This window comes from Oratosquilla oratoria, chromosome 19 (assembly GCF_046742065.1).
Source record: "Oratosquilla oratoria isolate Oo_2021 chromosome 19, ASM4674206v1, whole genome shotgun sequence".
Classification (NCBI taxonomy): Eukaryota; Metazoa; Arthropoda; class Malacostraca; order Stomatopoda; family Squillidae; genus Oratosquilla; species Oratosquilla oratoria.
In genome coordinates, this window is record NC_134795.1 from 15,852,903 (window position 1) to 15,857,902 (window position 5,000).

Sequence of the window (5,000 nt, forward strand, 5' to 3'; positions counted from 1 at the left end):
CCTCCCCTCCCTCCTTCCCTCCATCCCTCCTCCCCAACTCCTTCCCTCCCTCCGTCCCTCTCCCCCACTCGTTCCTTCCCTCACTCATTTCCATCCTCTCTTCCTCCTTCCTTCCCTGTTTACCTTCCCTCTTTCACTCCCTCCCTCCCTTCCCTCCTTCTCAACCCCTCCCACACGAGTGAATGAAATCGTCCGGCGAGGTCACGGGGTCACAGGAGCTAATGACGGGCCCCCGGCGTCATCGACTGCTCCGGGAAGTGGATGACCTTAGGTCACGGAGTACTGGAGAAAGGAACATGCATGATGCCAGGTCACGTGTGAAGAGAGGGAGAAGTGATTCTGTCTTGTTTTGTTTTGTTTTTGGTTTATTTTGTTTTGCTTCGTTTTTTTCTTTACTTTGTTTTGTTTTGTTGTTTTTGTTTTGCTTTGCATTCGTTTTTTTTTTTTTTTTTTTTTTTGCTTTTCATTTCATTTCATTTTGCTTGGTTTTGTTTTGTTTTTCTCTTCATTTCATTTCATTTCATTTCATTTCACATTACTTTATTTCATATTTTCGATTTCATAGTTGTTTATCTATGTTGATCTTTATTTCTCCTGTACGTCTTTCTTTACACACACTTTTTATTCTCATCATTATTTTTTCATTTTGTTGTTGTGAATGGGTCTTGTTAGGAAATAAAACAAAATCTCCCGAGTCATAAAAAAAAAGTAAATAAATAAATAAATAAAAATTGTCATATTTACCAAATTCATTTATTTACTTATAAATTTCATTTCTATTTTCTATTTGTTTATCTCTCGAGTCGCCAGAAAAAATAGATAAAAGTTGCCACATTTACTTAATTAATCTATTTACTTATCAATCTAATTTCTATTTCCTATTTGTTTATTTATATATCTACATATTCATTTACTTGTTTATTTGTATCTTTATCTGTCTATTCTATTTAGCTGATTATCATTTATTTAATCAAATGATTATATATTTGATTTTTCTATTTATACACATTTATTTGTATATATTTATATGTTTATTTTTCAACAACAATAAGGTAACTTGTTTATCAGTATCTTTATCTGTCTATTCTATTTATTCATCTGAGTATAATTTATTTAATCAAATGATTATATATTTGATTTTTCTATTTATACATTTTTTTGTACATTTACATGTTTATTTTTCAACAACAGTAGGGTAACTTGTTTATCAGTGTCTTTATCTGTCTATTCTATTTATTCATCTGAGTATAATTTATTTAATCAAATGATTATATATTTGATTTTTCTATTTATACATTTTTTTGTACATTTACATGTTTTTTTTTAACAACAGTAGGGTAACGAAAATGTGGAATAAAAACAGGCGTTTAGAGTGAACGGAAAATAATTACAAGAAAATATCAACAACCAAGAAAGCAATAGAAGTGAAGATAGAAAGAAATAAAAGACGTAGACAGTTAGGAAAAGGAGACGGGGAAGAAAACAAACAAGAACTGAGTGAAGAAGATGAGCACAATAAAGAATGGACGAAGAGTAAAGAATAAAGTTCGCTCAGAACGACGAGAAACGAAACGAAACAAGGTTGGAAATGACGAAGCGGAGAGAAACGTGGGGAAGAAAAGGGAAGAGAGAGGGGGAAGAGAGAGGGGGAAGAGAGAGGGGGAAGAGAGAGGGGAAGAGAGAGAGGGGAGTGAAGAAGATGAGCACAATAAAGAATGGACGAAGAGTAAAGAATAAAGTTCGCTCAGAACGACGAGAAACGAAACGAAACAAGGTTGGAAAGGGCGAAGCGGAGAGAAACGTGGGGAAGAAAAGGGAAGAGAGAGGGGGAAGAGATAGGGGGGAGAGAGAGGGGAAGAGAGAGAGAGAGAGAGAGAGAGGGGAGGGAGAGTAATTGAAGGATACGAGTGAAGAAGGATGTGGAGGAGAAAAATGGAGGAGAGGAAGGGGGAAGGGGGAAGGGGGAAGGGGGAAGAAAGGGGCCAACTTGGCAAACTTGGAGATATGAAGGAAGACTTTTAAGTGGAGATAAAAAAAAAAGAGAGAGAGAGAGAGAGAGAGAGAGAGAGAGAGAGAGAGAGAGAGAGAGAGAGAGAGAGAGAGAGAGAGAGAGAGAGAGAGAGAGAGAGAGAGAGAGGGAGAGGGAGAGGGAGGGGGAGAGAGAGAGAGAGAGAGAGAGAGAGAGAGAGAGAGAGAGAGAGAGAGGGAGAGGGAGTAGCTTTCGATTTCTACACGACCAAGAGTTGCTCTGATTCGTAGGGGGAAGTAAACGGCGAGGAGGAGGAGGAGGAGGAGGAGGAAGAGGAGGAGGAGGAAGAGGAGGAGGAGGAGGAGGAGATGGGGAGGAGGAGGAGGAGGAGGAGGAGGAGGAGGAGGAGATGGGGAGGAGGAGGAGGAGGAGGAGGAGGAGATGGGGAGGAGGAGGAGGAGGAGGAGGAGGAGGAGGAGGAGGAGGAGGAGGAGGAGGAGGAGGAGGGACTAAGGGAGATTAAGATGACTCGAGAGATAGAAACTCCTTCAAGGAAGAGTTGATATGTTTTAATAAAACCACCGTTTATGATAAAATCTATAGAGAGGTTCCTTGTGTTGACCATACTAGTATAGACATGGCATGTCTTTGGCCAGAACAGAATCTATAGAGGATGTCAATTTAATGAAGAGCTCATTTTTGCTATAGACACAACTTCGATGAGACGTCATGTAGGTTTTAAGCAGGCAGCTCAGTAAGGCCAGCAGGAGCAGAAAGAGGCACTAAGCAGGCACTCAGCAGGTATTGACTTCCAGTAGACACTTAGTAGGTACTCAGTGGGTACTTATAGGTACTCAGTAGGCACTCGGTAGTTATTCAGTAGGTACTCAGGAGGTACCCAGCAAATATACATGAAGAACCTAACATACACCCAACAAACACTCACCAGATATTTAGCAGGCACTCAGCAGGCATTCGGCAGGCATTCAACATGAATTCAGCAGGTATTCAGCAGACAATAACAAGTATTCAGCAGGAACTCAGCAGGCATAGAATGCACATGTATTTGTTTAGGCACTTGAACTACATATGGCATTGGCAGCAGGCACCCACTGAGAGCAGGTGTTGAAGAGGAAGAGAAAAGCAGGTGTTGAAGGGGGCGGCGTAGCAGGCGTTATAGCACGGCCTGGGGGGCGGGAGGGGGCTGGGGAGGGGGGCTGGGGAGGGGGCTGGTGGAGGCTGGGAGCATGTTGATGGGGTGTAACATATATACACGTATCATCTCACATGACAACGCCACATGCACGGTCTATGGTGGGTTAAGGTCAGCCAGGATGTACGCTAGCTGGTGGTAATATTGCGGACATAAGGTCTGAACCACTTAATATGGTCTGCTCTGCAAATGTAGCGTTTGCTGCTGAATTTATTGTGATATGAAGATTATGAGAAAAACTAGTCCGTATTAAAAGATACTTTTGTATAACAACGTTCATGTTATACGAGTGTCTCTTACTCGCAAATATGTTTTACATATTTGTGTGAAAGTCTTATTCTTAATTCTCAGAACTATTTTGAATTAACTTTTCATTAATGAAGAGAGGGAATAAATAAAAAAAAGAATCACCAAAATACAGGAATTACAAAATCCTCCTTATACAGTAATTCTTTATTCGGTAAATTCACATACATACATACATATACCAAGGCTTTTTCCCCCTTACAAGGGAGGTAGCCAGAAAAGATAAGGCTACCTCCCTTGTAAGGGGGAAAAAAGCCTTGGTATATGTATGTATGTATGTATGTTTGTATGTATGTATGTATGTATGTATGAATGTATGTATGTATGTATGTATGTATGTATGTATGTATGTATGTATGTATGTATGTATGTATGTATGTATGTATGTATGTAATGTATGTATGTAATGTATGTATGTATGCATGTATGTATGTATGTATGTATGTATATATGTATGTATGTATGTATGTATGTATGTATGTATGTATGTATGTATGTATGTATGTATGTATGTATGTATGTATGTATGTATGTATGCATGTATGTATGTATGTGAATTTGCCAGATAAATAATTATGATTATTGTATAAGGAGGACTCACTGTAGTAATATTACGTATGGTAAGTGTGCTTGTGTTTTATAATATCATTGTATCTGTAGAGTTTTACGTCTTCGATGTCTTTCCGTTACTATTCCGTTACAACTCCGTTACAACTCCCTTACAACTCCGTCGCTAATCACGTTACTACCCTGTTACCATTCCGTAACAGTTCCGTTACTTTGTGTAACGATTCTATCTCACCACTGTATAACTACTATATTATTCCTTCATTACTACTCCGTTACAGCTACGTTGCAACTCAATGATACTCAGTTACTACGCCGTTACAATCCCACTACCATTCTGTTATCACACCGTAACAAAGTTACAACTCGTTCCAACTCCGTTAATCCTCCGTTACTACTCATTGCTACTCAGTAACATCTCCGTTACATCTCCACTACCAATTCAGCACCACTCCGTTACAAATTTTCTACTCGTAACCAATCCGTTACTATTTCGCTACAACCCTACCAACACTCTGTTTCCAATCCGTTACAACGTAACTGCTTGTTATATATTTGTCATTACTCCGTTACAAATCCATCACCACTCTGCTCCCACTCTGTTACAACGTTACTGCTCGTTACAACTCCGTTATAACCCCACCACCACTCTGATATAACTCCGTTACAACGTTACAACTCCGTTACAACCCCACCACCACTCTGGTATCACTCCGTTACAACGTTACTAATCGTTACAACTCCGTTACAATCCCACCACCACTCTGGTATCACTCCGTTACAACGTTACTACTCGTTACAACTCCGTTACAACCCCACCACGACTCTGAAATCACTCCGTTACAACCCCACCACCACTCTGAAATAACTCCGTTACAACGTTACTACTCATTACAATTCCGTTACAGCCCCACCACAACTCTGCTATCACTCCGTTACAACGTT